The following is a 23,580-nucleotide window of genomic DNA, read 5'->3' as shown; positions in this document are numbered from 1 at the left end:
CCTATCCCACAGACAGTGGACGTCATCATGTGGGCAAGGTACATAGATGACGTATTTGTGGTGTGGAGAGGGACAAAGAATGGCTTTGACAAATTCCTACAGGCGATTAATAAAAATGACCTTGGGCTACGCTTTACGTGCGAACTAGAAGACACCCCGCCCTTTCTTGATATTGAAATTACAAAGGGTCCAAGGGGGGAAATATACACAAAAACATACAGAAAACCAACAGCAACCTATTCCCTCTTGAGGTGGGACAGCCATTATCCTGAGCCATTGAAGAGGGGCATACTAGTGGGCCAATTCCTTAGGATAAGGAAGAATTGCTCATCCCTGGCCGATTTTAAACTGCAGGCAAGGGATTTGGAGCAAAGATTCCTAGATAGAGGATATCCCGGTGCGGTTTTAAGAAAGGCCTACCAAAGGGCACTGCAAAGTAATAGAACAGAACTTCTACATCCCCCGCCCCGACAGAAAGTTCCTAACGCCACATATGACGGTGCAACCAATGAGGTCAAAAGGTGATCTCGAAACACTGGGAGATATTGCAGCTAGATCCTGACATTAGGATGTGATTAAAAGTACCCCACAGATCACGTACCGTAAAGGACGTAGTCTGTGTGACCGGCTAGTACGCAGTCACTTGACTGATTCCACCAAAAATAAAGGGCAGAACTGGCTGAAACCATTGTGGGGCTGTTACCGGTGTAGTGGATGCGTGGCATGCGACTTTATCATCCAGGGTTGCAAATTCACAAGTAATGTCACCCAAAAAAGACATTCCATCAGACAATTTATTAATTGCAGAACAAAGGGTGTTATATACAAGGCCACGTGCATATGCGGCCTTGAGTACGTAGGTAAGACTACCCGCAAACTCAGAAGGCGTGTGGGTGAACACGTGAGAGACATGCGACATGGTAGAGATACCCCCTTGGCAAAGCATGTCGCAAGTCACCACGGGGGTACGCTCTCGAGTATTAAATTCATGGGCATAGAAGTAGTGCCATATCCAAAAAGAGGGGGAAACTGGGACAGAAGAGTTCTACAGCGTGAGACATGGTGGATTTTCGAACTGAAAACTATGCACCCGGGAGGGCTCAATGAGCAGCTATCATATGGCTGCTTTATTTAGCCTCAGTCCATCAAATACCTTGCTCTTTTGACTGTATCTGACTCTGATCTCCTAGGTTGGAGATGAGTCAATATCCATCCAGCTCAATCGATTGCCCTCCCTTGTGTATGGTCCCCATGGCCGGCTGGCATTGGGGAGTGCGCAGTGGAGGTGGGTTGCAATCTGGACGTTGCTGTAAACTGCAACTGCCTAAAAATTTCCCTTCTCCTCCCCATCCCAATATGCATTTCTCAGAGGTCCGATTCATCCTTCTACTGGTTAGCTATGATTGTGGTCATTTAGGGGAGTTACAAACACAGAAATATAGTGGCAAATCTGGGGGGAGCTGCTCAACCCCTAACACTGTAGCGTGTTTTTCATTGGGGGAGCAGCCCCACCGCATGTGGACCGCAGCAAACGACTATCCCCAGCAAAAAAATGCGTGCAATGGAGGATGCCGGCGCGGTCACCATGCACCACAAAGGCATCCTACACAAAACGGAGCATTGTGCGGATGAAAATATAATCATATTGTGGTCATTTAGGGGAGTTGTCAATTTTCCTTATGCCGTCTAAAATGCTTCATAGCGCACTATCTGTATATTATAACAAAGCGCATCTATTCTATCATTACTGTATTATGTACAATGAAAATAGCAAAGGAGGGAGGGGGCACTGTTATCCTGCAGTGATGGTCCCCACCGCCTCCAGTCTATACCTGCCTCCGTCAGCGGGATAAGAGGGAAGGGACACTCCCTCCCTGATGTCACTCCCCAAGGGTCACATGGCGTGCGCATCATAGAGCCTCACACATGATCGGGAGGCCCGGCGTTCAGGTGATTCAATGGGAAAGGCGGCGGCTGTTTCTGCACGTCATCGAGCTATACACATGACTCGGTCACGTGATGGACCGCAGAGGGGAAGGGGCGGGCCGGCACTCATAGCATCCTTTAAAAAGCGCCACTCTAGATGTGGCAATGTTGCTGCCGCAAGCCGAGACATAGGGGGCAAAGATAAGTACTGAGACTTATGTGATTTAATGCATTACCTTATTGGGATTCAATTTCCCTCTTGCATTGGATGTTTGTATTGTAGGCCAGTGATAAGAGGTGGGCCTTGGTTTGGGTGTGCAGCCACAGACACAGCCCAACACAGGGATCCCCACCTCTGAAACTGAAACTGAGGCTGAGCCTATTGCTAATAGGTCCCCTGATGAGTTAGACTGATGTCCAACAAAATGCGTTGGAACGTTTAGAAGGACCAAACGAAGTACACGGTTTATGCCCAGAAGAATGACCTACTGATAACAGGGCTCTCCACCACAGCGTGATGAAGCTGGGCAGTCTCCATTGCTGCGCAGGGACAGGGAGGGCCTTATAGGTTTCCACGGACAACTATGAGAATTGATGCGGATGGTGCCAAAGACACCCTATATCCATTGTAGGGAGAGACTAGTTGTTAGAGACCCAGTATTAGTCTCCCCCATCCCTAGCTCCTGGTTACCACTGGTGCAGCGAATGGTGTATATAATTTATATTTATTTGCATACTATTAAAAAAAAAAAAAATTTAAGTATCTATTTGGAATATAATTGTGAAACTTATGGTACCAGTTTTTTCACCAAGCAGTGACCAATGCGCAATTTGGTCATGTGCAGCATACGGGTAGGCTACCCGACACTGCTAGATTGAAATGTGTATTTCCCTTTAAGCCAGTCAGGCCGGTTACCGGCAATTCTTGTCACAGCCAGCAGAGGGAGCCCCCAGTTCAGTATAAATAGGCTAGGGCCTAGCTCAGGAAGGTAGAAGTTTCTAGACTCAGTGCTGAGAGGGTAGAGTAAGCCCTGTAACCGGGTTCCAGTTCTGAGGAGAAGGTTCCCCTCCTGAGTCCGTATTCATAGAAGCAAGAAGGGCATAGGTAAACAGCCTGAAGACCCAGAATACAACAGAAGGCGAGTCTAATCAGCAAGAGGTACTCAAGGTAACAGAGGAGGTACTTGATAAAGACAGATTCAAGGATACGCCAGAGTTAGGGCATCAGACCTTGGAGAATAAGTCACATGTTTCAGGATCAGTCAGGAATAGAGTGCAAGCCTCCTGTACTACAAGTCCTGTGTTTAACCCTCTGCAAATCACCTTGCTACAGCCGGCCTGTCTGTAACTCCTATAAACCTTGCGCTTCCTGCGCTTCCAATGACAACCATGCTAAATGACTATTGAAAATCACAGTAAAGTTCCAGTTTTTGGTTGGCTATCACGTGGTAACTTCATTATTCCACATAACATTACACGGCGTGTCACCGTTTAATTGACACTGGCGTCACGAACATTTACGTACTGCCTGTTCCAGTATCTGCCCAGATTGAAGACGACAGTGAATCCCAGGTTAGTGGGTTGCTCTGCACTACAAAGCCCAGCATATCTAAGGCTACACTACTGACCCCCTGGGACACTGCATCGCTCTTTTTGGCGTCACGAACAGGATCCGCATGCTTCTGAAGTGCAGAGAAGTGTGAACTGTGTGCTTTAACTATTCCACCACCGTATTGCAAAGACTGTAACCTTTATTCCCAAATCTGTGGATTACAATTGTGCCTGGGAGGAATCGGAGGCGCTGTGCTGTGTTGCGCTACCCCCAGGAAAAGAAAATCGTGGTTGTGGATTATAATTAATTAACTCCTCAACAACCCTGCTTGCTGTCAGGGAATGGTGATCAAGATGGCCACCAGCCGCCTGGAGTAAAGTTTCCCGCGCTGCTGAGGACCTTCGTGGGCGGATCCCTTCAAGGACACCGAAAAGCCCGCCCCTCTTCATCATCGCACCGCCGTGGCCCTGTTTCCTCTACGTCACCGCGGTCGCAGGAAGTCCGGAGTCTCTCGAGATTTGGCCTGCGCACACCCGGCGATACCGGTAAGAACTTGTATCCGGAGGGAAGGGGATTGTTCCGGCCCCTTTAGTCACCGGCGGCCACCTCGTAATAAGTTAACATGTCAGATCCGGGAGTTGCCGAGCGGCCGGACCCGGGAGAGCTTGCGGCTCCTAATCATCCTATAGCCCCCAGCATGATGCCCTTTACCATGCCTTACTATTTTGGGGCCCCATGGTTTCCCCGCTATAACGGAGAGGCCCATACCCTAAGAGACTTTAAAGAAAAGTTGCTGACCTTATTCAAACTGTACCCCATAAATGCCGATCAGCAAATGGAAATCTTGCTAGCGCAACTGGAGGGGGCTGCCCGCAGAGAGGTATTATCCTGGCCTGCTGCTGAAAGGAGTACTCTGGAGCAGATATTCACCCGCCTCAGGGCCACTTTTGAAACGAGGACTGCCTCAGAGGTAAAGATGCACTTCTTTGGCAAGAAACAAAAGTCCGGTGAGTCCCTCCGTGACTATGCCCTATCACTTCAGGAGGCTTTGGGGGCTGTGATCCAGATAGATCCCAGGGAGGCTGATAGCCAGGACCTGACCCTGAGGGAACAATTTATCACAGGGGTATCTAGTGAGCAAATAAGGACTCAATTAAAAATGCTGTCAGCCCAACACCCCAGCAGTACCTTTCTGGATTTTAAAGAACTGGCTATAAAAATTCTGGGGTCAGCAGTATCTACGGAGGTGAGCACACCACCTGAGTTATCAGCCTGCAGGTCAAAACCGCTTATCATTAACCGAGCTGAGGCCGGTCAAGCTGTTCAAGCTACAGCTACCGATACTATCGCCATGCTGACAGAGCAAGTAAATCACCTCACTAAAAGCCTAGAGAGAGTGTGCAGAAAAATGGAGGAATGGGAAAAACCCATAATGTCAGAAGAAGAGTTCCTGTCACCTCCTAAGCCGTTCCCACCTCCATACCAAGAGACTCACCCCAGGGATCCTGGGAGGCGCAATAGGGATCGCAAGCGGCCCGTGTGTACATACTGCAAAAAGGTGGGACACACAGAATCCACGTGCTGGCAGTTAAACGGGCAACCCCTGAGGCTGAGGACCACCCCTCGGGAGGTAGAACACTAGGTCCAAAGGATCCAAATTGGATGCCACGGTATGTAGGATCCCATCCTAAAATCAATGTAGAGATCAACGGGGTCTCCTTTGAAGCCCTATTAGATACTGGGTCTCAGGTCACTACTATTCAGCTGCCTGCCTTTGAAAGATTCTGGGACACCAACCAATTGACCCAGCCGCCTGAATCCTGGGTAGAGATTATCGCCAGCAATGGCAAACCAGTAAAGATTCATGGATACTGGGAACCCACCCTGCAGGTGGGAGAAGTAACCTTACCTCAACAGGGGGTGATAGTAGTACAGGCCGGCGACAGAGGAGGACATCCTGTCATTCTAGGCACCAATGTCTTCAAAAACTGTTATGCAGAAATACTTGCCGTATTACACCAGACTCTGCCCACTGCTTCCTCTGCATCCAAGAGGGTGATTCAAAAGACTATCACTGTGTTAAGTGCCCAGCAGAGGTTTGCTAACGGGAAAGGAGAAATTTGTACTGCCAGGATCCGTGATAATAAGCCTGTGACTTTGCCTCCTAATTCCCAAACTCTCTTATGGTGTCGTGCTGTCCTGGGAGTCCAAGGCCAAGATTATCCAGCCCTGGTGGAACCAATCCAGATGGAGAACTACCCTTATGTGAGAGCTGCCAAGTGCCTGGTGAACGTCTCCCAAGGTAAAGTGCCTGTCCGTCTGATTAACCTGAGTGATCATCCTGTTGCGCTTACTAAGCATTACCCTGTTGCCCAGCTTTCTCAGGTGTTCTTCCAAGACATCATCCGTCTTCCAGTGGCAGAAAAGCCGCCAGCTGCAGTCAGCGGATGTCCGCCGGTGCCCCAGTCACAAGTGCCCTGGTGGGAAGAGCTCCATGTCGGGGACGAGACTACCCCCCAACGTCAACAAGAAGGGATACTACAGCTTGTCAAAGAGCACCACCAGGCCTTCAGTAAATATGCTACTGATTATGGAGAGGTTAGTGCCATACAACACACCATACCTACTGGCTCTCATCCTCCTATCAAGGAGAGATACAGACCCTTACCGCCTACTTCCTATCAGACTGTAAAGGAAATGATCCAAGAGATGAAAGACTCTAATGTAATCCGGGATAGTCGTAGCCCGTGGGCAGCACCCCTGGTCCTTGTAAAGAAGAAGGATGGTGGTATCCGTTTCTGCGTGGACTATAGAAAAATTAATCAAATAACCCACAAAGACGCGTACCCACTGCCCCGCATTGAGGAGTCACTAACTGCTCTGGGCTCCGCTGCCTATTTCTCCACGTTGGACTTGACCAGTGGCTACTGGCAAGTACCCATGGCCCCGGCAGATAGGGAAAAGACTGCTTTCACCACTCCCATGGGCCTGTTCGAATTCAATTGTATGCCGTTTGGGTTATGTAATGCCCCAGGAACTTTCCAGAGACTAATGGAGCGGTGCTTGGGTCACAAAAACTTCGAAACAGTGCTGCTGTATCTAGATGACGTCATTGTGTACTCAAAAACATATGAAGACCATCTGAAACACTTAGCAGAGGTCTTTGAAATCCTTATCAAATATGGCCTGAAAGTAAAGCCATCCAAGTGCCACTTGCTCAAACCTGCGGTAAAATACCTGGGGCATGTGGTAAGCGGAGAGGGCGTACAACCTGACCCTGATAAGTTAGCGGCTGTCCGTAACTGGCCGGTCCCCACTACCGTCAAAGAGGTGAGGGGTTTCCTTGGTTTTGCCGGCTACTATAGACGTTTTATCCCCCATTTTGCTCAAATAGCCGATCCTATCCAGGAACTCTTGAGGGGGCAGCCCAAGAAAAGTCCTAGAACTCCAGTGCCCATTGAGTGGAATGAAGAAAGAGAGATAGCGTTCCAGTTGTTAAAAAAAAAACTGACCGAGCCTCCCGTGTTAGGTTATCCAGACTATGGCAAGCCCTTCCATCTGTATACTGATGCTAGCAAGCGAGGCCTGGGGGCTGTGTTAGCCCAGATCCAAGAGGGAAAAGAAAGAGTGATAGCTTATGCAAGCCGCTCCCTGAAAGGAGCTGAGAAAAATGACCAGAATTATAGTTCCTTCAAACTAGAGTTCCTGGCATTAGTGTGGGCAGTGACGGAGAAATTCAAAGATTATCTAGCCGCTACCCCCTTCATTGCATTCACTGATAATAACCCTCTGGCACATCTAAATACAGCTAAATTGGGGGCTTTGGAGCAAAGATGGGCCTCTCGCCTCGCCAACTATGATTTCTCTGTAAAATATCGTGCTGGACGTACTAATGACAATGCTGATGCTTTATCCAGGCTTCCCACAGAGACAGCTCCTGATGATGTGCGAGATGCTTGGGAAGATGTAGAAATGCCGGCCTTCTACCGTAAATTTGCTCAACAGGATCAGGCTCGGGCTACCAGTGACAGAGCTGCAGATCCTTCACCCTCCAGTAGGCCTGAACTCAAAGAAGAAAGGTGGGTGAAACTACAGTCTGAAAGTAGAGTGCTGGGTGAATTGTTGGACTTCATTACCAGTGGCAGAGCCCCTGAGAGGATTCGGCGTAAGAGTACAGATCCTGAGCTCATCAAACTGTGGAGACAGCGCCATCAGCTCTTCATACAAAAGGGCCTGTTGCTACGGAGAAACCTAGACCCAGTGTCCAACGAAAGAGTGCATCAGATTCTCATACCCCGACGAGATGCAGGTATGGTGTTGGTGATGTACCACAATCAATCCGGTCACTTTGGGGTCCAAAAGACTGAGGCAAATATCCGCCAGCGGTTTTACTGGGTGGGCATGAGAGAAGACATGGAGAAGTGGTGTCGAGAGTGTGTAGCCTGTACCTTGAAACGAGGTGAACACTATGATCAGAGGGCACCACTGAGACCCATTGTAAGTACTCGTCCTCATGAACTTGTCGCCATCGACCATGTGAAACTGGAACCTAGTCGCTCAGGGTATGTGTACGCTATGACTATTATTGACCATTTCACTAAGTTTGTTGTAGCGGTGCCTGTGAGAGACCAGACGGCCAAGACTACAGCCGAACTGTTCTGGAAACACTTCCTCCTGCCCTACGGTTGTCCAGAAAAGATCCTCACCGATCAAGGTCCTGCTTTTGAGTCCCATCTGTTCCATGAACTGTGCCGCCTGCACAACTGTAAGAAGATCTGGACGACGGCCTACCATCCGCAAGGTAATGGATTATGTGAAAAAATGAATCAGACCTTGATAGAGATGCTGAGGACCGTGCCTCCTGAAACCAGGGGAGATTGGCCTAATCTGTTGCCACAGCTCATGTTCACGTATAATCATACCATACACTGTTCCACCGGGTATACCCCCTTTTATTTGATGTTTGGGCGCCAAGGGTTATTGCCTGCTGATCACTCCTTGGACGTACTCGTACCTGATTGCATCAACCCATTACCTAATACCAACTGGGTTGCTGAACACCAAAGGCGATTGAATACGGCTCAAGCTATTGTTCAGGAACGTATGGACTATGCTAGAGACCGGCAGCAGAGAGACTATGACCAAGCAGCCCATGCAGAACCCTTGACAATAGGGGCTGTGGTATGGTTAAAAAATAACCGCCGTACCAGTAAACTGGACAGTAAATGGGAGCAAAGTCCCTATGTTGTCACTGCAATCCCAAATGTTGGAACTCACACTTATGAGATCACCCGGGAAGGCAGGGGATCCCAAATTGTACACCGAAACCGGTTAAAGCTCTGCCTGACACCAGAACCCAGTGCCGAGAGTTCTATATCTGAACCCCCTGTGTCAGAGTCATCAATACAGCCCGAGGATCCTATGCAGGCTGTCCGTAATCTAAGGTATGACGCTGATCCCATGCATTGGCTTCTGACACCATGGTTGAACTTGTTGGTGCCCGCTCCGGCACCTACTGTACCTTTACTTCCAGAAGAGCCGGTTCAAGATGCCCCGGATCCAGTTCCCCCTCTAGTGGATCCTGTTGTTCCAGTTGTTCCTGACCAAGGTCTCACGGATGGAGATCCTCCTGTTGCTACTCTCTCTTCCACCTCGGTGCTAAGGGAAGAGGAAACCCCTGTGTTGAGAAGGTCCACCCGGATAACCAGGGGACGTCCGCCAGTCCATTTAGGAGACTTTGACTATGCTGGTGGTGTCTCCCCCCGAACAGTTGTTACTAGAAATAGCCTGCTTGACGTTTGTGTGCAAGAATGGACTCCTCCACGTGAGCCCTTGCCTGTTCTACACCCACGGGGAAACCCTGTGTAGTTCCTTATTATACTTCAGTCAAGAAAAATAGACTAACCTGGTTCACCTTAAGTCCGCTGTGCCAGGTCAGCGGCCGTGCCTAGGAAGAAAGAAGACGCCCTTTTTCTTGCGTCATTTGTTCATCAAGTCACAAATGTTATGTTTTTGTGTGAAATAGTTGTTTCTTATATTTATAATGTAATGTTTAAATTATGCATCAGCTTCTGTTGGTTCAGGCATGTGTGTGAGTACGAGGCCTTACTCACGTTAAAGTCTGGGGGTCTGCAGCATACGGGTAGGCTACCCGACACTGCTAGATTGAAATGTGTATTTCCCTTTAAGCCAGTCAGGCCGGTTACCGGCAATTCTTGTCACAGCCAGCAGAGGGAGCCCCCAGTTCAGTATAAATAGGCTAGGGCCCAGCTCAGGAAGGTAGAAGTTTCTAGACTCAGTGCTGAGAGGGTAGAGTAAGCCCTGTAACCGGGTTCCAGTTCTGAGGAGAAGGTTCCCCTCCTGAGTCCGTATTCATAGAAGCAAGAAGGGCATAGGTAAACAGCCTGAAGACCCAGAATACAACAGAAGGCGAGTCTAATCAGCAAGAGGTACTCAAGGTAACAGAGGAGGTACTTGATAAAGACAGATTCAAGGATACGCCAGAGTTAGGGCATCAGACCTTGGAGAATAAGTCACATGTTTCAGGATCAGTCAGGAATAGAGTGCAAGCCTCCTGTACTACAAGTCCTGTGTTTAACCCTCTGCAAATCACCTTGCTACAGCTGGCCTGTCTGTAACTCCTATAAACCAACTGTCTTCATATGTAAAACCAACTGTCTTCATATGGAACCATGCTAAATGACTATTGAAAATCACAGTAAAGTTCCAGTTTTTGGTTGGCTATCACGTGGTAACTTCATTATTCCACATAACATTACACGGCGTGTCACCGTTTAATTGACACTGGCGTCACGAACATTTACGTACTGCCTGTTCCAGTATCTGCCCAGATTGAAGACGACAGTGAATCCCAGGTTAGTGGGTTGCTCTGCACTACAAAGCCCGGCATATCTAAGGCTACACTACTGACCCCCTGGGACACTGCACATGTTATAAGCTTAACTTCTGTGGCAGGCAAACAATCCTGCAACAATCTCAGCTCTGCTATGCTATAGCTTTCTCAGCTCTGCTAGATTAGCTGGGTTAAATAGGAACTTTTCCTCTTCTGCTGGAACTTTACTTAGCTGTCTGTAGTCTGTCTCTTACTTTATCTTTATCTTTAATCCTAGAAACGTCTTCCTGGCTTCAAGCATACTTAGCTTGGGTAATAGGCAATGCAAGCCCAGGGGGGGACAAGCAACCATACACTACGTGCAGAATTATTAGGCAAATTAGTATTTTGACCACATCATCCTCTTTATGCATGTTGTCTTACTCCAAGCTGTATAGGCTCGAAAGCCTACTACCAATTAAGCATATTAGGTGATGTGCATCTCTGTAATGAGAAGGGGTGTGGTCTAATGACATCAACACCCTATATCAGGTGTGTATAATTATTAAGCAACTTCCTTTCCTTTGGCAAAATGGGTCAAAAGAAGGACTTGACAGGCTCAGAAAAGTCAATAATAGTGAGATATCTTGCAGAGGGATGCAGCACTCTTAAAATTGCAAAGCTTCTGAAGCGTGATCATCGAACAATCAAGCGTTTCATTCAAAATAGTCAACAGGGTCGCAAGAAGCGTGTGGAAAAACCAAGGCGCAAAATAACTGCCCATAAACTGAGAAAAGTCAAGCGTGCAGCTGTCAAGATGCCACTTGCCACCAGTTTGGCCATATTTCAGAGCTGCAACATCACTGGAGTGCCCAAAAGCACAAGGTGTGCAATACTCAGAGACATGGCCAAGGTAAGAAAGGCTGAAAGACGACCACCACTGAACAAGACACACAAGCTGAAACGTCAAGACTGGGCCAAGAAATATCTCAAGACTGATTTTTCTAAGGTTTTATGGACTGATGAAATGAGAGTGAGTCTTGATGGGCCAGATGGCTGGATTGGTAAAGGGCAGAGAGCTCCAGTCCGACTCAGACGCCAGCAAGGTGGAGGTGGAGTACTGGTTTGGGCTGGTATCATCAAAGATGAGCTTGTGGGGCCTTTTTGGGTTGAGGATGGAGTCAAGCTCAACTCCCAGTCCTACTGCCAGTTTCTGGAAGACACCTTCTTCAAGCAGTGGTACAGGAAGAAGTCTGCAAGGTAAGAAAAACATGATTTTCATGCAGGACAATGCTCCATCACACGCGTCCAAGTACTCCACAACGTGGCTGGCAAGAAAGAAGGGTATAAAAGAAGAAAATCTAATGACATGGCCTCCTTGTTCACCTGATCTGAACCCCATTGAGAACCTGTGGTCCATCATCAAATGTGAGATTTACAAGGAGGGAAAACAGTACACCTCTCTGAACAGTGTCTGGGAGGCTGTGGTTGCTGCTGCACGCAATGTTGATGGTGAACAGATCAAAACACTGACAGAATCCATGGATGGCAGGCTTTTGAGTGTCCTTGTTAAGAAAGGTGGCTATATTGGTCACTGATTTGTTTTTGTTTTGTTTTTGAATGTCAGAAATGTATATTTGTGAATGTTGAGATGTTATATTGGTTTCACTGGTAAAAATAAATAATTGAAATGGGTATATATTTGTTTTTTGTTAAGTTGCCTAATAATTATGTACAGTAATAGTCACCTGCACACACAGATATCCCCCTAAAATAGCTAAAACTAAAAACAAACTAAAAACTACTTCCAAAAATATTCAGCTTTGATATTAATGAGTTTTTTGGGTTCATTGAGAACATGGTTGTTGTTCAATAATAAAATTAATCCTCAAAAATACAACTTGCCTAATAATTCTGCACTCCCTGTATAGATCTCGCAGGCAGGGCCTGCAGGCCCAGCAGAGCAGGCTGTGCTCTGCTGGTCGACACACAACCTTCCCTTAGGAAGGGGTAGACTAGACTGACCTTCACTAGCTAAACTCCTCCCTCTCTAGAGATGGGGATAGATTGGAAGAAGGTTCCATCCTATCTAACATAGATATGAAATTCCCGCCCAATACATGAGACCGTAGTGTGGGGTTTCGCTCTGGTAGATAGGGTAAGCGGGCGCAGTACAGAGGCAAAGTACAAGTTCTTAACTCAAAACTTCAGTGTTTATTCACACTTGAGGCAATTGCACGAAACAGCACGTAACTTTGCAGTCTTTGTGTTAATTCACACACAATGGAAAGTTCATATAACACAAGTAGTGTTGAGCGCGAATATTCGAAAAGCAAATTTTTATTGCGAATATCGGCAATCAAGAATTCGTGAATATTTAGAATATAGTGCTATATAGTCATAATGACGAATATTCGTTTTTGTTTTTTTAACACAGTACACATCAGGTGATCATCCCTACTTTCTTCTAGCTTGTGGGCCAATGAGAAGGTCTTGTCACAGCTTAGCAACATCCGTAGCAACCAATGGAAAAGTTGCCTGCCCCTTACTATACAAGTTGCATGTATTGCGAAAAAATATGCACATCATTAATTGCCAAAAATTTACAAGCGCAAATATATTGGAGCACTCTATCTGCATATAAAGCTATTCTAATGTTCTGCCGTGTCAACCATTTTCTCCAGTCTCAGGAAACTTATAACAGCTTAAAAAAGTTACCCACACCGGTATTTCGCACGCATGACGCGAATAATACATTGCCAATTTTCACAATCGTGAATATAATCTCGAATTTGCGAATATATGACGAATATTCTACAAAATATTCACGAAAAATCGTGAATTTGAATATTGCCCCTGCCGCTCATCACCAAACACAAGTCACCTTGCTGGCAGTTCTGCCTCCAGTAGTCCACAGCAGGCTTTAGGGGACCTGTTTTCCCAGCGTGCGGCTCTCAGCCCTCCAGCATGGCACAAAACTTCAGATCCCAAAAACAGAGACATCTCTGCTGAGCCCAGCTGCCTTTTTAAGGACAGCCAGGTGCTGGCAAAACCCGGACCGGCACTTAAACTCCGGTCCGGTATTTGACCTCATCTGGCTGGAAACCAGCCCAGCCGCACATGCTGGGTGGAAAATACCTGCCTTGTGAGGGAATTCCTGTTTTTGGCCTGGCTCATCCAGTTGAGAAGGGAGTGGTCAGTCACCAGGCGGAACTTTCTCCCCAACAAATAGTAGCGGAGAGACTCGAGTGCCCACTTGATAGCCAGGCACTCTCTCTCCACTATACTGTACCTGGTTTTGGCTGGGGTGAGCTTGCAGCTTAGGAAGACAAACGGATGCTCCTCCTCATTGACTTCCTGAGACAGTACAGCACCGAGGCCTACTTCGGAGGCATCCGTTTGTACCACAAACTCCCTCTTGAAGTCGGGCGTCACCAAAACTGGTGACCCTTACAGCGGCAATAGCCTCTTCCGCCCGATCATCCCAGTGAACCATCACAGATTTTCGTCCCTTCAAGAATTCTGTCAAAAGCGCAGCTAGAGTAGCAAAGTGGGGAACAAACCTCATGTAATAGCCCACCAATCCCAGGAATGACTTTATTTGCCTAGTGGTGACAGGTCGGGGCCAATTTCGTATCACCTCTTCTTTGTTAACTTGGGGTTTGATGACTCCGCACCCAATGACATACCCCAGGTACTTAGTCTCTTCTAACCCTATCGCACATTTTTGGGGGTTAGCGGTTAGGCCAGCTTTCCGAAGGGAGTCCACTACTGTCACAAGAGGCAGGCGGTGGGTTTCTGTTCCCCTGCGCTCTCGGTGCTCCCCGATCTTGTCACTACCAGAGCTTTGAGAAGTTCTCACAGCTCTGTGTCTCCACCCCTGCGATGATGTCACTTAGAGCTTGGAGGTGTTCTCACTGTTCTGTTTCTCCGCCCCTGTGATGAGGTCTTTACTCTCAGCTGTTTCTCCTGCAGTTGATTTTCCTGCCTTTAAATCACCCCTCCTCCTGTTGCAGGGCGTGGATTATATTTCTCATTTCAGTTGTAGCTCTGGCTTGAGTAACTTCACTTGTAAGCTATCAGTTCACTGGACCTGGTTTCTGCTGCAGCAAGCACTCCGGATATTGCCAGCTGTCCTTGGATCTGTCTTCTCTGCAGATATTGTGCAGATATTGTTGTTTACCTGATTATTTTCTGACTGGATCTGAGGTGGCCACGGTTCCCTCCATATACTGAGTAGGGCACCGGTGGCCGTGCCCCTTCCACTATTGTAGGGGTTACAGTGGCCATCAGTCTGAGGTACGCGGGCATGCCTCCTTCCACCATTTGGATCCAGGCATGTGCTTTAGCAGCATAGGGAGAGCTTTGAGGGTCTGACAGGGGTCACCCCTTATCTTCCCTAGTTTGGGTCCGGTCAGTAGCTCTTTTCACTGTGTTTGCTCTTGTTACCCTCAAACAGCCGTGACATTATAATCCACCAAAACCGTCCTTTTTTGACATGGATCCGCTTTCTGGCCTGGTTGACCGCATGCAGGGTCTTTCTTTGGAAGTAGCGGATCTCCGTCAATCTATGACTCAGTTACAAGCATTAGGCTCTGCTCCGGCTCATGGAGTCTGTTGCGAGCCAAAGGTCTCACTTCCGGAGACGTTCTCCGGGGGCAGTGAGAATTTTGTTCGCTTCAGAGAGGCATGCAAACTCCATTTTTGCTTGTGTCCCCTTTCCTCTGGTAATGAGGAACAGAGGGTGAGGATTGTCATCTCCCTGCTCAGGGGCAATGCTCAGACTTGGGCTTTTTCGCTGCCATCAGGGGACCCCTCCCTTCGATCCGTGGAAAAAAAATTTGTGGCCCTGGGGCAAATATATGATGACCCGGATCGTGTTGCTCTGGCCGAATCGAACTTACGTGCTTTATGCCAGAACAAACTGTCTGCGGAGCTTTATTGTTCTGAATTTCGGAGATGGGCAGCTGATTCAGGTTGGAATGATGCTGCACTCCGGAGTCAGTTCTGTCATGGTCTCTCAGAGAGATTGAAAGATGCGTTTGCTTTCCATGAGAGACCAACGTCCTTAGAGTCTGCCATGTCATTGGCGGTACGCCTTGACAGACGTCTAAGAGAAAGAAACAAGACCTCTCTGTCCAGCCATTGTCAGTCTTGGGGCAATGGTGCGGACTCATTCAGTGTGCAGGGGCCTCATCCTGTCTCGCTCCCCTCTGAGGAGGAGCCTATGCAGCTAGGCCGACTTGCCCCTGATAAAAGAGGATTTAGTCCTCAGAATATGGTGTGTTTTTGTTGTGGGGGCATAGGTCATTTGGCAAATGTTTGTCCGTCTAGGAGATTCCTGAACTGTACTAAGAGCGATAATAAGAGAAAAACCTCAAGAGGTGGATCATCAAGTTCTACTTCATCTGCTACTTTGGGCAAACTTGATGTGGGAATTGATGCTTTTCCTCTGACCTGCAGTTCCCGTTTTCTCCTGTCTGCCAGGGTGGCGCTAGAGAGCAAAGTCATTTCTTGTGAGATTTCTGTCGATAGTGGAGCGGCCGTCAATCTTATTGACACTCAATTTGTAGCCATGCATGGTTTTCAGGTTTGCACATTGGAAAAGGATATACCTGTTTTTGCCATTGACTCTGCTCCACTCTCGCAGAGATCTCTGAAAGGCATTGTTCACAATATCCGGCTAGCTGTAGGTGACACTCATGTGGAGGAGATATCTTGTTTTGTCCTTAACGGATTGCCTTCTCCTCTATTTTTGGTGTTACCCTGGCTCACTAGACATAACCCCACCATTGATTGGCAAGGAAGGCAAATAAATGAGTGGAGTGACTTTTGTAGAGAGAATTGTCTCACAGCGACTTTTGCAGAGGTGTCTACTAAAACTGTGCCATCATTTCTCTCTGATTTCTCGGACGTGTTTTCCGAGAGCGGTGTTCAGGAGCTACCTCCTCACCGGGAGTTTGACTGTCCCATTAACCTCATTCCCGGCGCCAAGCTGCCAAAAGCACGCCTCTACAATCTCTCACAACCGGAAAGAATCGCAATGCGAACCTATATCTCCGAGAGTCTCGAGAAGGGGCATATTCGTCCCTCAAAGTCACCTGTTGCCGCGGGTTTTTTTTTGTTAAAAAAAAAGATGGCTCTCTGAGACCTTGCTTAGATTTTAGGGAGCTGAACCGTATCACGATTCGCGATCCCTATCCCCTTCCTCTGATCCCGGACCTCTTCAACCAAATTGTTGGAGCCAAGGTGTTTTCCAAATTGGATCTGAGAGGCGCGTACAACCTGGTCAGGGTCAGAGAGGGGGATGAATGGAAAACGGCTTTTAATACCCCTAACGGGCATTTCGAGAATCTCGTTATGCCTTTCGGCCTGATGAATGCTCCGGCCGTCTTTCAGCATTTTGTTAATAGTATTTTCTACCACTTAATGGGGAAATTTGTTTTGGTGTATCTTGACGATATTTTGATTTTTTCCCCTGATGTTCAGACCCATCAGGATCATCTTTTTCAGGTTCTGCAGATACTGCGGGAGAATAAACTGTATGCCAAGCTAGAGAAATGTCTTTTTATGGTATCGGAGATTCAATTTCTTGGTTTTCTCCTCTCTGCTTCTGGTTTTCGCATGGATCCTGAGAAGGTCCGTGCTGTACTTGAGTGGGAGCTTCCTGAGAATCAGAAGGCATTGATGCGCTTTCTGGGTTTTGCTAACTACTACAGAAAGTTCATTTTGAATTATTCCTCTGTTGTCAAACCCCTTACTGACATGACAAAAAAGGGGGCGGATTTTTCCTCTTGGTCGGAGGAGGCGCTTGCAGCCTTTTCTAAGATTAAAGAGAGTTTTGCGTCTGCTCCCATCTTGGTGCATCCCGATGTTTCCTTACCTTTTATTGTTGAGGTGGATGCTTCCGAGGTGGGTGTGGGTGCAGTTTTGTCCCAGGGCCCTTCTCCTGCCAAATGGCGACCCTGTGCCTTTTTCTCTAAAAAACTCTCCCCGGCAGAGAGAAACTATGATGTGGGAGATAGGGAGTTGTTGGCCATCAAGTTGGCTTTCGAGGAATGGCGTCATTGGTTGGAGGGGGCCAGGCACCCTGTCACCGTTTTTACCGACCATAAGAATCTGGCATACTTGGAGTCGGCCAGGCGTATGAATCCGAGACAGGCCAGATGGTCTCTGTTCTTCTCCAGATTCAATTTTGTCGTTACATTCCGCCCTGGGATCAAAAATGTGAAGGCTGATGCTCTCTCTCGCTGTTTTCCGGGAGGAGGAAACTCCGAGGACCCGGGTCCCATTTTGGCGGAGGGGGTAGTTGTTTCTGCTCTTTATTCCGATTTGGAGGCCGAGGTCCAGGCTGCCCAGACTGAGGCACCTGCCCGTTGTCCTTCCGGGAAGTTGTTTGTGCCTCCTGAGCTACGTCACAAACTCTTTAAGGAGCATCATGATACTGTTCTTGCTGGTCACCCCGGGAGTAGAGCCACGGTTGATCTCATTGCTCGGAGATTTTGGTGGCCGGCTCTTCGTAAGTCGGTGGAGGGTTTTGTGGCTGCTTGTGAGACGTGCGCTCGCGCTAAGGTCCCTCGTTCACGACCTTCAGGTTCCCTTCTCCCGTTACCCATACCTTCCCGTCCTTGGACACACCTGTCCATGGACTTTATCACGGATCTTCCTCGTTCCTCGGGGAAGTCGGTGATCCTGGTGGTCGTGGAACGTTTTAGCAAGATGGCTCATTTCGTTCCTTTCCCTGGTTTACCCAATGCTAAAACGTTGGCGCAAGCTTTTATCGACCATATTGTTAAATTGCATGGCATTCCCTCTGATATTGTTTCCGATAGAGGCTCGCAGTTTGTGTCCAGGTTCTGGAAGGCTTTCTGTTCTCGCCTGGGGGTTCGGCTGTCCTTCTCTTCTGCTTTTCACCCGCAGTCGAATGGTCAGACTGAGCGCCTCAATCAGAATCTGGAGACATATTTGCGCTGTTTTGTGGCAGAGAACCAGGAGGATTGGTGTTCTTTTCTCCCTCTTGCTGAGTTTGCTTTGAACAACCGTCGTCAGGAATCTTCTGATAAGTCACCATTCTTTGGTGCATATGGGTTCCATCCGCAGTTTGGGACATTCTCGGGAGGGGCTCTTTCGGGTTTACCTGAGGAGGAGAGATTTTCCTCGTCTTTGTCTACCATTTGGCAAAAGATTCAGAGTAATCTTAGAAAGATGAGTGAGAAGTATAAGCGTGTGGCTGATAAGAGACGTGTGCCTGGTCCGGACCTGAATGTGGGTGATCTGGTGTGGTTGTCTACTAAAAATATTAAACTGAAGGTTCCCTCCTGGAAATTGGGTCCCAAGTTTATTGGGCCTTATAAAATTTTGTCAGTCATCAATCCGGTTGCCTTCCGTCTTGATCTTCCACGGGTTTGGAAGATACATAATGTATTTCACAGATCTCTCTTAAAACCATATGTCCAGCCCCCGGTACCCTCCTCTTTGCCTCCTCCTCCGATTTTGGTTGATGGCAATCTGGAGTTTGAGGTTTCCAGAATTGTGGACTCTCGCATTGTCCGCGGTTCTCTTCAGTACCTCGTTCATTGGAAGGGTTATGGTCCTGAGGAGAGGATGTGGGTTCCGGTGTCGGACATTAAAGCCACTCGCCTCATCAGGGCATTTCATAGGGCTCATCCTGGGAAGGTGAGTCCTGGGTGTCCGGAATCCACCCGTAGAGGGGGGGGTACTGTCACTACCAGAGCTTTGAGAAGTTCTCACAGCTCTGTGTCTCCACCCCTGCGATGATGTCACTTAGAGCTTGGAGGTGTTCTCACTGTTCTGTTTCTCCGCCCCTGTGATGAGGTCTTTACTCTCAGCTGTTTCTCCTGCAGTTGATTTTCCTGCCTTTAAATCACCCCTCCTCCTGTTGCAGGGCGTGGATTATATTTCTCATTTCAGTTGTAGCTCTGGCTTGAGTAACTTCACTTGTAAGCTATCAGTTCACTGGACCTGGTTTCTGCTGCAGCAAGCACTCCGGATATTGCCAGCTGTCCTTGGATCCATCTTCTCTGCGGCTGCATCTCCTTCAGCTAAGTGTGCAGATATTGTTGTTTACCTGATTATTTTCTGACTGGATCTGAGGTGGCCACGGTTCCCTCCATATACTGAGTAGGGCACCGGTGGCCGTGCCCCTTCCACTATTGTAGGGGTTACAGTGGCCATCAGTCTGAGGTACGCGGGCATGCCTCCTTCCACCATTTGGATCCAGGCATGTGCTTTAGCAGCATAGGGAGAGCTTTGAGGGTCTGACAGGGGTCACCCCTTATCTTCCCTAGTTTGGGTCCGGTCAGTAGCTCTTTTCACTGTGTTTGCTCTTGTTACCCTCAAACAGCCGTGACAGATCTCTCTGCAGCCTGGACGCTCGCGGTGTCCAGCTGCGCTTTCTGGTTCCCGTGTCTCCGTTGTCATGGTGACGGGGGACATGGTACGTCCGGCTGCACTCCTCCTGCAGGAGCGGTCGGCGTTCCCCGTCGCCATGGGAACTGGGAGGGGCTCAGCGCCGAGCTTGGTACTCCGCGCTCGACTACAGGCAGGGAGGATGGGTCATGTGACGCTGGCCACGTCACATGATCCCTCTCCTCCACTATTTAAACAGGCAACCTGCTGGCCAGGTTGCCTGTGATTTAGTCTCTTGGGCTGCGTGTATTATTATTATCCTACTTGACCTCTGGTATTGACCTTGTTCGTTTCCTGACCTCCCTTTTGCCTGCTCCCTTGGTACTTACGCTATCAGATTTGACCTCGGCTCGTTCTCTGATTTTTATCCTGCCTCTTCCCTTGTATTGACATGACCTCCCGGACCGACCTCGGCTAGTTGATCAGTCAATACCTTTCCCGCCTCTGGGTACCGAGTGGTATATTCTAGAATGACTAAGATGTGTTGATGCCCTCTGACGGACTTCGGTACTGGGCCTATGAGGTCCATAGCTATTCGGTCAAACGATACTTCGAAAATCGGGAGAGGCACTAGGGGACTACGAAAATGTGGCTGGGGGCTAGTTATCTGGCAGGTCGGGCAAGACTTACAAAACTCTTCCACTTCTTTGAATATGCTGGGCCAGTAAAACCGCTGTAGAATACAATCCTGAGTTTTCTGCGGCCCCAGGTGACCCAGAGAACGTGTTGGTGAGCTCGATCTAACACAAGCTTGCGATAAGCCATGGGGACCACCAACTGTTTAATAGGCTCACCCCGTAGTTGCTTTACCTGATACAACATATCCTGATGAACCACAAAATGGGGGAACACCAACTCTGCCCCAGGCTGTTGTGGTTCACCATCTACTATTAACACATTTTGCCAGGTGCGGGATAGGGTTGGGTCCCGACGTTGGACGGTACCAAAATTATCCCCGGAGACATTGAGGTCTGCCAATTCAGGACCCGGCGGCAAGTCCCCCATGTCTCCCACTATCACACTTAGCGGGGTTGTCTCCCCCTCTTCCACCGAAATGGCGGTGACCCCTATGGCTGGCCCTTCAGTCTCAGGTTCCTAGGGTTCTGGTCTCCCCCCTGAGCCGGGTCACTCTGCTAGGGTTACCCCTGTCTCATGGCTATCAGTCACTCTCATAGCAGGCCACAGTGTCGGGAAGCCCGGGAAGTCTCTCCCTATTATAAGTTCGTAGTGTAAATTTGGGGCAACTGCCACTTCGTGAGTCCATCTGCCAGCCCCTGTGGTTAGAGACACCAGGGCGGTGGGATAGTCTTTTAAAGGGACACTGACAGGCCCAAAAGGCATATTTAGCTATATATATGCATGCATAGGTCTTCTAATGTGTATTAAAAACATATAAGTATAACCCCTGTCCACCTTATAAATACAGTAAAATCATGTTTGATAACCTGATGTAATCGCTCTTCTTTCTTCCCAAGGGGCGGCGTTTAAGCTCCACATGGGCGCACACACGCGCCCCAACCGCCGTTTTCAAGCGCCGTCCAGCTCATCAATATTTACTTCGCTGGGCAGCTTCTGCTGTCCGATTTTTCTCACGCACGTGCAAAACGCATTTAAAAGTTTCACACTCGCGCAGAACAATCAATCATTTTCCCGCGACCCATCCGCATCTTATCCGGCCCAAAACCACGACGTCCGTGTGAAAGCGGCCTTAGGCTACCTGCACACATTACAGATCATGAGCAGTTATTCCACACGGATTCTCATGCGCAATACAATACCAGCAAATGTACATGTACAACTTACTTTTTTATTCCGTGTGGATATTGAACTTTCTTGTGGATTCTGAAATCTGCAGCATGTCAATTCCGTGTGCGGTTCTTTTGTCCTAATTTTACCCTTTTCAATGCAAAAGTGAGATCTGCTGCAAAATTGCATCAAATTCGCACCAAGAACCACAATGTGCTAAATATTTTCTAATGCTATTTCTTACCTAGAAATACTCATTGTTGTCTTTGGCCCAATTAGAGAGGAAAAGAAAACATCCACTATTTTTTAAATCATTTATTATCTTATAGGTGGGGTCCAATTCCCGACACCCTTGCCGATAGGTCATCAGTATAAAACACTCAGACAACCCCTTTAACGTTGATGATGCTAGAAAGGGCTTTAATCCCTATTCATTACTGAAAAAAATCTTGGATTTTTTTGTTTTCCCACTGGAATAACATACAAAAATACAATAAGTTGTAAAGAATGGAATTCTGCTTTTCCTGTCATTAACCAAGTTAGCTTAATTTTGTGATAAAAAAAATTAATGGGGTCATTTGTCAAACTGGTGTAAACTGGCTTAGTTGCCCATAGCAACCAATCAGATTCCACCGTTCATTTTTGACAGCTCCTTTGGAAAATGAAATAGAGGTGTTTGTTGCATCTGAACAAACTGGAGCCAACAATTTACTGCATAATCCATAGTTATGTTATAGAAATACATGTCTCCCAAAGTCTCCTTTAAAATTGTATTTTATATGCTGGTCATAGTCCTGTAATGCTCCACTGCCAAAGGAAGTACTCACAGTGGTTACAGCAGTGAACGGAGATGGTCTATCTTGTCTGTCCTGGAACTCCGTGTCCTGGATGCCCTTCAGCAAACACAGAACATTCTTCATTACATTAAATAAGTACAGGATATTGAACTCTGTACTTACACAGGCACAAAAAGTTCCTAACCTTCTTAAAATTGCTGAGCGAGTTTATTACAGTCATGTGAAAAAATTAGGACACCCTTTGAAAGCATGTGGTTTTTTGTAACATTTTTAATAAAAGGTTATTTCATCTCCGTTTCAACAATACAGAGAGATTAAAGTAATCCGACTAAACAAAGAAAACTGAAGAAAAGTCTTTTCAAGATCTTCTGTAAATGTCATTCTACAAAAATGCCTATTCTAACTGAGGAAAAACATAGGACACCCTTGCCCCTAATAGCGAGTGTTACCTCCTTTGGCTGAAATAACTGCAGTGAGACGGTTCTTTAGCCATCTACCAGTCTTCGACATCGGTCTGAGGAAATTTTACCCCACTCCTCAATGCAGAACTTTTTCAGCTGTGAGATGTTTGAGGGGTTTCTTGCACGTACAGCCCTTTTCAAGTCACCCCACAGCATCTCAATGGGATTCAAATCTGGACTTTGACTTGGCCATTCCAGGACTCTCCATTTCTTCTTTTTCAGCCAATCTTTGGTTGATTTACTAGTATGTTTTGGGTCATTGTCATGTTGCATGGTCCAGTTCCGCTTCAGCTTTAATTTTCTAACTGATGGTCTCACATGTTCTTCAAGCACCTTCTGATACACAGTAGAATTCATCGTGGATTCTATGATGGTGAGCTGACCAGGTCCTGCTGCAGCAAAGCAGCCCCAAACCATGACACTTCCACCTCCATGCTTCACAGTTGGTATGAGGTTCTTTTCTTGGAATGCTGTGTTTGGTTTACGCCAAACATGTCCTCTGCTGTTGTGTCCAAATAATTCAATTTTGGACTCATCTGTCCAAAGAACATTATTCCAGAAGTCCTGGTCTTTGTCAAATGTCAGTCTGGCCTCGATGTTTCTCTTGGAAAGCAAAGGTTTCCTCCTTGCACACCTCCCATGCAAGTTAAACTTGTACAGTCTCTTTCTGATTGTAGAGGCATGTACTTCTACATCAACAGTAGCCAGAGCCTGCTGTAGTTCTCGAGATGACACTTTAGGGTTTTTGGAGACCTCTTTTAGCATCTTGCGGTCTGCTCTTGGGGTGAACTTGCTGGGGCGACCAGTCCTGGGCATGTTGGCAGTTGTTTTGAAAGC

Source organism: Bufo gargarizans, chromosome 1, assembly GCF_014858855.1.
Source record: "Bufo gargarizans isolate SCDJY-AF-19 chromosome 1, ASM1485885v1, whole genome shotgun sequence".
Classification (NCBI taxonomy): Eukaryota; Metazoa; Chordata; class Amphibia; order Anura; family Bufonidae; genus Bufo; species Bufo gargarizans.
This window is presented reverse-complemented; position numbering follows the sequence as displayed.